The sequence below is a fragment of the Crinia signifera genome, chromosome 7 (genome assembly GCF_055691185.1).
Source record: "Crinia signifera chromosome 7, ASM5569118v1, whole genome shotgun sequence".
Lineage (NCBI taxonomy): Eukaryota > Metazoa > Chordata > Amphibia > Anura > Myobatrachidae > Crinia > Crinia signifera.
The window spans coordinates 125478813-125492453 of NC_139223.1; the positions used below are offsets into that span (position 1 = coordinate 125478813).

Sequence of the window (13641 nt, forward strand, 5' to 3'; positions counted from 1 at the left end):
CCTGTGATGCAGGTCCTTGTCCTGCGCTGTCACCGGGTATTCTCCATGGCAAGATCTGTGTGACATCACTCTGGAATCTGGTCGGCATCCCATGCCATTCCACGCTGCATGGGTGCCGCCATGACACTTAGTCACATGACTCTGTCCTCCAGTGGATTGCCTGTGACCTTGTTGCTCTAATTTGTGCACTGACTCATGTGACCAAAGGTGTGCACAGGTACTTCCTGGACTTAATTGCTGCTGCACCTTGCAGCCAATCACAGACCAGCTGGGGGGATATAGGTAAGGCCTCTGGCCCATTACCTCTGCCTTGAACAACTAGTCTTTATCCTGTGTGCTACCCAGGAGTCAGCAGTCTAGGCTCCAGATTCCCGTGTTCCTGAGTACCTGTGTTCCTGAGTAATCTGCTACAGCTGCTGTTGAATCCTGAAAGCTCACTGGACACCCTTCACATGCCAGGTCATCTTCCAGCTGCTTAATCCATCTGCAGTTCTCAAGAGGAAGAAGCTAGAGCTCTCCAGCAACTGCCAGCAAGTTTGCCTTGCCCTTAAAAGGCCACCACCTTCAACCAGAGCCGGCCCTAGCCTAAATTACGCCCTGGGCAAGATTTTGACTGTTGCCCCTAGCACCGCCACTAGTTCCGTCTCTGACCCTGCTCCCCTTTCCCAAGATCATCAACCCTCATCATAGCAGTCATCATTTTGGTGCTCCTACCCAAAATATTTTAAATAGAAACAGCGCACCCATTCGGTGCGGAGCCCAAACAGGGGTGTGTTCTTGCTGGGAAGGGGCATGGCCATACAATAGTACCCCCAATTCAAATTATGCCACACAGTAGTGCAACTTTATTCACATTATATCATGCGATGGTGTCCCTTATTCACGTTACATCACACAGTAGTACCACTTTACCTTATGTACATTACTCCTCATATTATTCACATTATACCATTAGAAAAAAATCCTGAGAAAATATTGTATTTTAAGCACCTCCATGGCCACACTGCAACCCAGCATAAAGCAGGGTGTGCTGGGCAGAGGAGAAGAGCTGCAGCTGCTGCTGTCACTTAAGGGGACGGGGCCCGGGGCCCCCACTGGGCCCTTCCATCAGACTTTGGCCTGGGTAATTTTTACCCCCTACCCCTTTTTCTCGGCACCCCTGATAATACCACACAGTAATGCCCCTTACACATGACACACCTTATTAATGTCCTTATAACCATAATGCCCCTTACACATTATGCCAACCTTTATTAATGCCCTTCATACACATAATGACACACATAATGCCCCTTACAGATATGTCACACATTATTAATGCATTTATACATGACACACATAATGCCCCTTACACATATGCCGAACACTATTGCACAACCAACCCACCCACAGACAGGACTCCCACAGCCGCTAACAGCCTCACTCACACACACAAAATAGGCATGCTGCATATCATTTTAATCAGCAGAAGCTGCTGATGCCCCTAGGCATTCCAAATGCCCTAGGCAATTGCCTAGTTGGCCTATGCCTAAGGCCGGCTCTGCCTTCAACTCCCAAGTCGACACAGGTGTCAACACTTCATACAAACCCAGCAGTTTCCAGTCTGCCGACTTTCCAGCAGTTCCCAGTCTGCCGACTTTCCAGCAGTTCCCAGTCTGCCGACTTTCCACCAGTTTCCAGACTGCCGACATTCCAGCAGTTTCCAGGCCATCCATCAGTTACGATTCTCTACGACCAGAGACACTTACAGTCCATCTCCTGTGCTAGGCCAGTCAGGTGAGGTCGTGGCCCTCAGGTCAGAGGGCCGCGACCTCACCACCAAATGCAGCGGAGTCCAAACCTCCTTGCGGGGGTCCCGGATGAAGACCTTCGGTGGTGTTAGACGCCGCGCCTCTGATCAAGTCACGTCCATTCCCCACCTGGCTGCGTCTGCAGTTCCCGTGTCACAGGAACCCTCCATACCTTAAACCACCGGTATTCCAGTACCCAGCATCCTCCACTGGCTCACTGCTGCCGCAGCCAGGTACACCAGTGACCCAAGCCCTGACAGTTTGTTCAAGGCACATGGACCTGGCATGTGAACAGAATGTGGGAGCAGCGGCTTTCCAAGAAGTCACTTCCCGGGTGGAGATCCAGGAGGCTGCCCAGCAGCAGGTAATCATCTATCTTCAGGAAGTCTCTACCCGCCTAGACAGTCTACAGCATTCTCTCATCCAGCCAGCTCCAGTGGTGGCAATGCCTCCTGTCTTACCACCAGCCTACTCTGGTCTTCAGCTGTCTACTCCTCAAAGGTATGATGGGAACCCCAAAAATTGCCAGGGTTTCATCAATCAGTTTCACTTTGTAGCAGACCGCTCACATCTCAGTGCTGTGTCCGCAAAATGTTGCAGGCACTAAAGGTGAGAGTGGGTTTGTTTTGTTTGTAAGGTACAAAACAAAAGAAAGCAAACGCTTTTTGGGCGCACTCTTTGGAAAAAATGTAGAGTTAATTTATTTAAAACATAACTTTTATTGTGGACTTGTTAAAATAAGACGGCATGGCGCATAAATACAATAAACATCGTTCCGCATGTGCAATTAGTTTGGTTTTTGTTGTGTGGTACTTTTGGATAATAAATATTATATCATATATCAACAATTTGAAAAAGATAACCACACATATAATTTGTCATTCATTGCATATAGTCATCAAAGGTATAGTGACCTGAGTGACCAAAGGTGGCAAAAATGAGTTATTGGTCCCCAACTGTGAAACCAATTGGGGTTCCGTGACCCCACGTTACTGGGTAATTCTTATTCAATAATTGCTGCCTAAGTTGGCAAATAAACTGAAAAAATTGCTGCCTAGGTTGGCAAGAAATTATGAAATAAAGCAGTAGGCGGCTCCTGTGCTGTCAGTCAGTTGACTTGGATACCTAAAACAAAATACCACACCTGGACTTCTCCAGGGGTCACCCAACTGGATACTGCCCTGGCCCTTCACTGCTTGGCTTCCAAGTTCGAAATGGGTTTGGGCACTCCAGTGAGGTATGGTGGTACACTCGTTACGAGTTGGATCACGACCCGACAGCTCAGGTTAACTGCTGAATATCACCATTAATTATGGATACTGGACCCAAAAAGTTGGGGCAGAAAAATTATGTAATTTGTTAGATATAGGTATCTAGAAATATAAGTCTCTCACCAATGATCATAAGAACTTAAGCATGCACTCAGAAATTCAATAGCTGGCAGCTGGTGACGGATTGAAACATAATTGGATACAATATCTGAGAGAGTAAAGGATTATTATGTAGCACCTTGCTTATTGATATAGTCCCGTAATATCAGGTTTTGACAATGCTTTAGCATCCATTAATGGTTTTGACAATAGTGTATCAAAAATTGTTGCTCCTAGGGATGCTGTGTGCCTGGTTGATGGAATAATTGGGTCACAGCTGTATACAATATAAAGAAACCGCAAATGATGACCTGTGGCAAAACTTAGACAATGATTTGGTGATAATTGATAGCCTTTCAACAATGTTTCTTTACACAAGGAGATTGCTCCAAGAGGTATAGTGTGCCTCGTTGGTGGAGTAATTAGGTCACAACTGTGTATAATATAAAGGAATGGCAAAATGTTGGTTGATAACAGTTATCCACAGGAATGTCATATACAGTATACAGAGATATTATGTTAGCTCCTCCGGAGGAAATATATGATTGAAAACAGTACTGTTAGCTGGCACGCTATAGATAAAACGTTGCAGACGTTTGTATTACCTGGAGTTAAGGGCAACAGATACAATGTGACAGGGATGGCAGAGATTATAATTGTGGAGTGTACCACAGATTGTGGCAACTCCAGTACCTGATTCTTGTACGGGGAAGGCTGGCTGCTCTGATCGTGTGCGTTGTCCTCAGCCGGCAATTGGCTGGGCGGGTGACACAGTCCGTCCGGGTGTAAGGAGTGCGGACTCCGATGCAGCTGATGGTGAGGTCACTGGCCGCCGAGTGCCGCGGCTAGCGTGAGAGAGCCGATTTGTCGGTGGTGTGACCGCGGGAACTGGCTGTGAGCTCGGGGGGTGGTGAGGGAGCACAGGTCCGTCTCTGACTTCTGAATAGTAACGTGGGGCGCTGGGTAGAACACGTGTTTCGCCTCCGTTGGCTTCTTCATGCAGCGCCATCTTGTTTGAGGGCAACTGCCCTTTATTCATATTCCTGACCAATTGTTGAGCAGTAACCTTTGATTGACGGTTTGTGGAGCCTATAGCTCATGATGAGTATTACTGAGTGTCAATTCTCAGCTGTTTGTTATTGCTTTTGCTAGGTTTAGATGTTTAGAAGACTGATTGTTGCTGTGAATACTGATGGAATTAGTAATGATGTACTAAAATGTACAGAAAGAACTGTTGACAGTAACATTTTTTGTTTTTCATATTTTTATAGTTGTTTTTGTTAAAAAGTTTTTTTGTTTTTTTGGTTAGATATTTGTAAATTATTTATTTTTTATTTTTTATTTTATATTTTATTATTTTTGTTTTTGTTATTTTTGTTTTTATTTAAGGTAATTTCTTAAAGGTATTGGTTTGCTGTTTGTTATAATTATACCTTTCGGATTGTTGTTGTTCTTCTTGATTATTCCTACTTGGAGAAAGAAGGTAGAACTTGAAACTGGAGCATATAATGCCTTGTGATGGGGCAGATTATACAGGAAACCTTGATTGGTGAATTTATACATGAAACCAACATGGGGGGGCAAAAAAAGGGGGGGGGGAGGGGAAAAAAAGAGAGAGAGACCCATGAAGACAGGTTAGGCAATAAAGGACCTGGAAGGGCCTGGATCTTTGGTAAATTGGGGGTGGCTTGAGGGTATATAGAATTAAATTATTGCCCTATTTTGGGCTGCTGTGGTGGTAACTGTGTTGTGCCACCCGTTTAAGAGTGTTGTGGTGAACAGTGATCGTGCTAGCTTGCCACATTGGTGGCTGCCGTGAGGCTGTGAATAAGTGACTTGAAAAAAATAATAAGTACAATTGTTAAAATTATGCAAGATACCGAAAAGTAGGGTGAAAGTTGATGCACTTGTGATGGGGACCCTATGGGTCTATGGTGCATATTAAATTAAGAGGAAGTAATCCCAGGATTGATTAGACTGAGAACTGCAATTGATATACTGTGAAAAAAACGTGAAAAATTCACACAAAAAGAGAAAATAAAGTGTGGAACATGGTGATGTGGATTAGATAAGGTGACTGTTGGGTGAAGTAGGTGACACCTTATGGATGTGATGAATAAATTAAATGATTAAATACTGGTTTGTGGAAGGCCTTTCCTTAGTGGCCTTGATTGTTAAGGTTGTTGATGAAGGTTAGATTGTTTGATTATTTGAGAAAGGATCCATATTTAATGTCCTCATTTAGACCATGTGGGGCTAGTGATCCCAGGCGAAAGATCCATTTGCTCTCTTTTTGGAGTAATGTTACATTGAGATCTCCTCCTCTTTGGCCCAGATGAATCTGTTCCAGACCGCAAATTGAAAAACCCTTAGGTTTCCCATTATGAGCTCGATGAAAATGTCTGGCCACTGTAGTTAGTTGTTTCATCTTCTGAATATCGGTGGGGGCATTTCGGCTATTACCCAAATGCTCTAACGCTCTCAACTTTAACATCCGTGAGGTCATTCCTACATATCGCATGTTGCATTCGCATGTGATGCAATATATAACATTTTTGCTTTTGCAATTAAAGTAATCGTTGATAGGAATGGTCTGGTCATGTTTGTCCACTATCTCTTTGGTCTTCTTGATATATTGACATATCTTGCAGTTACCACATGGATAGCTCCCTTTGGGTAGAGTGGTTCTAGACTTCTCTCTTGTGAGATGGCTCCGTACAAGTTGGTCTTTGAGGTTTGGGGCCCGCCTCCAGCTCATATCTACCGTTGGTTTCAAATTGGCTGCCAAGTCATCATCACTCATGATGATGGGCCAATGTTTTTGGATAATATCTTTTATTTGTCGCCATTGAGAACAGAAGTTACCAACAAATCTGATGGTTTTATCTGTGGTTTTAGTCGGGGATTGTGCGTTCTGGAATAGGATTCTTGACCGATCCGTTGTGTGAATACTTTGTTGTGCTTTTTTTATGGACCTGTTAGAATATCCTCTGATCTTCAGCCTCTCCGCAAGATCTTTACTTTTGGATTTATACACTTCATCACTTGAACAGTTTCTTCTCAGTCTTAAATACTCACCCTTTGGTATGTTAGTAATCGTGGGTGGGAAGTGAGCACTGGATTGGTGTAACAGAGTGTTAGTAGCCGTGGTTTTCCTGAAGAGCTCTGTCTCAATTTTGTTATCTTGTCCTCTGTAGATTCTCAAATCCAGGAATGTGATGCTTGAATGATTGTGTTCGTATGTTAATTTCAAGTTTAATGCGTTGTTATTCAAGTTATCCACAAACTGAGTCAGTTGTTGTTCAGAGCCTTTCCAGATCAGGAGGATATCGTCTATGTATCTCATCCAAGTAGTGATGCTACTTTCATAGACGGAATTGCTATCATTGAACACGTGTTCACGTTCCCACCATCCAAGGAAGAGGTTTGCATAGGTTGGGGCACAGGCACGCTAACCCAGTATTGGTACAGTAAAATTGGACTTGTCACAAAATCTATCTTAAAGATACTAGACTTTCTTTTTCCTAAGGACCGTTTCAAGTACCAAACCCAATGTCTAATTTCAGTCTAAAACAAGAATTACAACAGAAGAGGAGAACCGACAACCTAGATAATATTTTCCCTAACACCTTAAATGACACCTTACCAGATTCCAATTGGACGGACGATTTGAGCAAACTCAAATACACCTTACAACGTCAAATCAAAACTAATTGGGATCTGACCAGTCTAGAGAACTATTGCAGACTCAAGATTACACCACGAGGACTTCGCCCTAGGACATTCCCGGCGTTTGAACTCTGCACGGAAAACTTAAAAAGAGAATGGGAAAATAGTTTACTTAAATGTTCTCAGGAGTTGATGAGTATTCTAATCCAACATAACAACCTAACTTTGGAAACAATTTCCAAAGACATAGAGACGCTAGGTAAGAAACTTGAACCCTGGGAACAAACCCCAGCATTTCAACTTAATTTAGAAAAAAATAAAAAAGAATTAGAAGACTACGAAAAAATCATAATTGAAAGGAAGAAATCTAAGTTCCAGAGAGACCAAACAGACTTCCAATCAGGTCGGGTATTCAATTGGACCAGAAGAAATTTCAGGAGAGAAAACCCCAGATATCCACCTTCGGCTTCTGACACAGAACTATCAAGTGTAGAAGATTACAGTGACGATAATCTACCACCAGTGGCCACTACATCCAGTAGATCCTCAAACTCTACTCAACGATCACAACCATCTACTCCAGCCTACCACACAACCGAACCTTTTTTAGAGTTTGGCCGGGGCAACAGAGGCCAAAAACAAAAAGAAAGACCAGACGGAGCCATACAAAGAGGAAGAAGGGACAGACAAAGATGGGAACAACAAACTCCAAACCGCTATCCGCAACGGGACAGACAACCCAAGGAGCGGGGATATCAAAGTTACAGATAATAAATTTATCATCACATGTATTATCAGAAGCCCAACAAGAAGTACTACAAAAGGGACTAACCTTCTGCCCAACGTCCAACTTTGATCGATTTCAGTGGGAGACGAATCTTCAACTTTTCGGTCGTAAGCTACTGCTCACAAAATTTCATGCCAAAAAAGATCAGAATGAAACATCAGCCACCATCTGGACTAGCCAGGAAGAGGAAGCACTTGCCATTCTGGAAGATCTGGATGGTGAGGATGAGCCTAAAGAACCATCAAGTAGACCTAGATGTAAGAAGAGATCCACCTTTTTTCCTCCCACTAACATCTGTCCGGAAGTACAGGTCTTCACTAATTTGGTTTCATGTGATTTGGACAAATTACATTTAAGAACAAACAAAATGTACAACAGTAACATTACAAGAACCCAGAGAAAGGCCATCCAGGAGATAAAACAATGGGAGGATGTGATACTCAAACCGTCAGATAAAGGGGGCAATATTGTCATCTGGCCCTTGCAATTATACCTCAAGGAAGCGGATAAACAACTGAATGATACCACATGCTATACCAAGACATTATTTGACCCCACCTCAAACTTCAAGATTCTATACGACCGGATCATTGACAAAGCCAGAAACAACAATATCATCTCAAAAAGTGAACACCAATTCCTCCAAACTCCACATCCAAGGATTGCAACATTTTATATGTTACCAAAGGTACATAAGAATATCAATGAACCACCTGGACGACCCATCGTATCGGGCAATGGGGCCCTTATAGAACAGGCATGTATCTTCCTAGATACTCACTTAAGGAAACATGTACTCTCACTACCATCATACACACAAGATACAGCTGATGTGTTGAGAAAACTTAATGAAATGCACCTGGAGGAGGATGAGTACTTGGTGAGTATGGACGTCGAGGCACTATACACCAGTATAAAACATGATCTGGGTATCCAAGCGGTTACATTTTTCCTGGAAATGGAAGAAACAGATGACTTCCACCTCTTTCTCCTAGAACTACTGGACTTTGTCCTCAAGAAAAATTATTTTGTCTTCAACAGTCGATACTACATCCAAGGAAGAGGTACTGCTATGGGCGCAGCCTGTGCCCCAACCTATGCAAACCTCTTCCTTGGATGGTGGGAACGTGAACACGTGTTCAATGATAGCAATTCCGTCTATGAAAGTAGCATCACTACTTGGATGAGATACATAGACGATATCCTCCTGATCTGGAAAGGCTCTGAACAACAACTGACTCAGTTTGTGGATAACTTGAATAACAACTCATTAAACTTGAAATTAACATACGAACACAATCATTCAAGCATCACATTCCTGGATTTGAGAATCTACAGAGGCAGAGCTCTTCAGGAAAACCACGGCTACTAACACTCTGTTACACCAATCCAGTGCTCACTTCCCACCCACGATTACTAACATACCAAAGGGTGAGTATTTAAGACTGAGAAGAAACTGTTCAAGTGATGAAGTGTATAAATCCAAAAGTAAAGATCTTGCGGAGAGGCTGAAGATCAGAGGATATTCTAACAGGTCCATAAAAAAAGCACAACAAAGTATTCACACAACGGATCGGTCAAGAATCCTATTCCAGAACGCACAATCCCCGACTAAAACCACAGATAAAACCATCAGATTTGTTGGTAACTTCTGTTCTCAATGGCGACAAATAAAAGATATTATCCAAAAACATTGGCCCATCATCATGAGTGATGATGACTTGGCAGCCAATTTGAAACCAACGGTAGATATGAGCTGGAGGCGGGCCCCAAACCTCAAAGACCAACTTGTACGGAGCCATCTCACAAGAGAGAAGTCTAGAACCACTCTACCCAAAGGGAGCTATCCATGTGGTAACTGCAAGATATGTCAATATATCAAGAAGACCAAAGAGATAGTGGACAAACATGACCAGACCATTCCTATCAACGATTACTTTAATTGCAAAAGCAAAAATGTTATATATTGCATCACATGCGAATGCAACATGCGATATGTAGGAATGACCTCACGGATGTTAAAGTTGAGAGCGTTAGAGCATTTGGGTAATATCCGAAATGCCCCCACCGATATTCAGAAGATGAAACAACTAACTACAGTGGCCAGACATTTTCATCGAGCTCATAATGGGAAACCTAAGGGTTTTTCAATTTGCGGTCTGGAACAGATTCATCTGGGCCAAAGAGGAGGAGATCTCAATGTAACATTACTCCAAAAAGAGAGCAAATGGATCTTTCGCCTGGGATCACTAGCCCCACATGGTCTAAATGAGGACATTAAATATGGATCCTTTCTCAAATAATCAAACAATCTAACCTTCATCAACAACCTTAACAATCAAGGCCACTAAGGAAAGGCCTTCCACAAACCAGTATTTAATCATTTAATTTATTCATCACATCCATAAGGTGTCACCTACTTCACCCAACAGTCACCTTATCTAATCCACATCACCATGTTCCACACTTTATTTTCTCTTTTTGTGTGAATTTTTCACGTTTTTTTCACAGTATATCAATTGCAGTTCTCAGTCTAATCAATCCTGGGATTACTTCCTCTTAATTTAATATGCACCATAGACCCATAGGGTCCCCATCACAAGTGCATCAACTTTCACCCTACTTTTCGGTATCTTGCATAATTTTAACAATTGTACTTATTATTTTTTTCAAGTCACTTATTCACAGCCTCACGGCAGCCACCAATGTGGCAAGCTAGCACGATCACTGTTCACCACAACACTCTTAAACGGGTGGCACAACACAGTTACCACCACAGCAGCCCAAAATAGGGCAATAATTTAATTCTATATACCCTCAAGCCACCCCCAATTTACCATAGATCCAGGCCCTTCCAGGTCCTTTATTGCCTAACCTGTCTTCATGGGTCTCTCTCTCTTTTTTCCCCCTTTTTCCCCCCCTTTTTTTTGCCCCCCCATGTTGGTTTCATGTATAAATTCACCAATCAAGGTTTCCTGTATAATCTGCCCCATCACAAGGCATTATATGCTCCAGTTTCAAGTTCTACCTTCTTTCTCCAAGTAGGAATAATCAAGAAGAACAACAACAATCCGAAAGGTATAATTATAACAAACAGCAAACCAATACCTTTAAGAAATTACCTTAAATAAAAACAAAAATAACAAAAACAAAAATAATAAAATATAAAATAAAAAATAAATAATTTACAAATATCTAACCAAAAAAACAAAAAAACTTTTTAACAAAAACAACTATAAAAATATGAAAAACAAAAAATGTTACTGTCAACAGTTCTTTCTGTACATTTTAGTACATCATTACTAATTCCATCAGTATTCACAGCAACAATCAGTGTTCTAAACATCTAAACCTAGCAAAAGCAATAACAAACAGCTGAGAATTGACACTCAGTAATACTCATCATGAGCTATAGGCTCCACAAACCGTCAATCAAAGGTTACTGCTCAACAATTGGTCAGGAATATGAATAAAGGGCAGTTGCCCTCAAACAAGATGGCGCTGCATGAAGAAGCCAACGGAGGCGAAACACGTGTTCTACCCAGCGCCCCACGTTACTATTCAGAAGTCAGAGACGGACCTGTGCTCCCTCACCACCCCCCGAGCTCACAGCCAGTTCCCGCGGTCACACCACCGACAAATCGGCTCTCTCATGCTAGCCGCGGCACTCGGCGGCCAGTGACCTCACCATCAGCTGCATCGGAGTCCGCACTCCTTACACCCGGACGGACTGTGTCACCCGCCTAGCCAATTGCCGGATGAGGACAACGCACACGATCAGAGCAGCCAGCCTTCCCCGTACAAGAATCAGGTACTGGAGTTGCCACAATCTGTGGTACACTCCACAATTATAATCTCTGCCATCCCTGTCACATTGTATCTGTTGCCCTTAACTCCAGGTAATACAAACGTCTGCAACGTTTTATCTATAGCGTGCCAGCTAACAGTACTGTTTTCAATCATATATTTCCTCCGGAGGAGCTAACATAATATCTCTGTATACTGTATATGACATTCCTGTGGATAACTGTTATCAACCAACATTTTGCCATTCCTTTATATTATACACAGTTGTGACCTAATTACTCCACCAACGAGGCACACTATACCTCTTGGAGCAATCTCCTTGTGTAAAGAAACATTGTTGAAAGGCTATCAATTATCACCAAATCATTGTCTAAGTTTTGCCACAGGTCATCATTTGCGGTTTCTTTATATTGTATACAGCTGTGACCCAATTATTCCATCAACCAGGCACACAGCATCCCTAGGAGCAACAATTTTTGATACACTATTGTCAAAACCATTAATGGATGCTAAAGCATTGTCAAAACCTGATATTACGGGACTATATCAATAAGCAAGGTGCTACATAATAATCCTTTACTCTCTCAGATATTGTATCCAATTATGTTTCAATCCGTCACCAGCTGCCAGCTATTGAATTTCTGAGTGCATGCTTAAGTTCTTATGATCATTGGTGAGAGACTTGTATGTCTAGATACCTATATCTAACAAATTACATAATTTTTCTGCCCCAACTTTTTGGGTCCAGTATCCATAATTAATGGTGATATTCAGCAGTTAACCTGAGCTGTCGGGTCGTGATCCAACTCGTAACGAGTGTACCACCATACCTCACTGGAGTGCCCAAACCCATTTCGAACTTGGAAGCCAAGCAGTGAAGGGCCAGGGCAGTATCCAGTTGGGTGACCCCTGGAGAAGTCCAGGTGTGGTATTTTGTTTTAGGTATCCAAGTCAACTGACTGACAGCACAGGAGCCGCCTACTGCTTTATTTCATAATTTCTTGCCAACCTAGGCAGCAATTTTTTCAGTTTATTTGCCAACTTAGGCAGCAATTATTGAATAAGAATTACCCAGTAACGTGGGGTCACGGAACCCCAATTGGTTTCACAGTTGGGGACCAATAACTCATTTTTGCCACCTTTGGTCACTCAGGTCACTATACCTTTGATGACTATATGCAATGAATGACAATGTATATGTGTGGTTATCTTTTTCAAATTGTTGATATATGATATAATATTTATTATCCAAAAGTACCACACAACAAAAACCAAACTAATTGCACATGCGGAACGATGTTTATTGTATTTATGCGCCATGCCGTCTTATTTTAACAAGTCCACAATAAAAGTTATGTTTTAAATAAATTAACTCTACATTTTTTCCAAAGAGTGCGCCCAAAAAGCGTTTGCTTTCTTTTGTTTTGTACCTTCCAACAAAACAAACCCACTCTCAGTTATTGCTACTGAACGCTGGGCGCACCACCAACCAAATAACCACCAGTATTTATGACCATGTGGTTTTTATGTTGGTTACAACAAATTTGATTAATTAATCATAATTAATTCAGCTGTGCGGGCCCTTCCCCACCTTTTCCAGGCACTAAAGGTGCCCATACATGCTGCAAGAATCGCATACATTATGGGCTAGATCGCATCCCTTCGCACGGCATGCATGCAATGTGTGTGCGATGCGATCCGAAAGCAGTACAAAAAGTATGTGCAGCACATACTTTTTGTACTGTGCAATGCGATGCCCGCAGGAGCGTACATCGCATCGCACGCTGCTATCACAGCGTGTATGACCACCTTTAGGCACATAACCCAGCCCATTATTTAAAAAGTGTCTAAATTAATATTAAAAAAATATACAATTATTAAAAAATGTGTTATAAACCACTGTTTTTCAGGCTGTTTAACTCTTGTGCAGTCCCTCCTCTTCTATCTGCGTAGGCAGGACGCTGAGGAGGAAGCCATTACACCAATGGATAGGGACATGATATGATGTCATCCAGGCAGCCGGGCATAATGGTGGCTGATCAACCTCTTTATACTGCCACCCGCGGACCTATGTCAGACAGGTACTGCGGGCGGCGTGCAGCCTGTGGAGCGAGTGTGTGCACTCGTGGTGAAGGGAGCCCAGCTGGCAGCTCTTTATCCTGCTGCCCCCCGCCTGCTATCAGACAGGCACTGCATGCCGGGCGGCTTGCAGGCTGTG

General features: G+C 42.7%; 2 pseudogenes; one reads left to right on the forward strand and one right to left on the reverse strand.

Annotated features, from left to right (window-relative positions):
• Positions 1-2922: 2922 nt before the first annotated feature.
• Positions 2923-3041, reverse strand: LOC146025348 (5S ribosomal RNA; annotated as a pseudogene).
• A 9198-nt stretch (positions 3042-12239) lies between these two features.
• LOC146025349 (5S ribosomal RNA) lies at positions 12240-12358 on the forward strand (annotated as a pseudogene).
• Positions 12359-13641: the final 1283 nt, after the last annotated feature.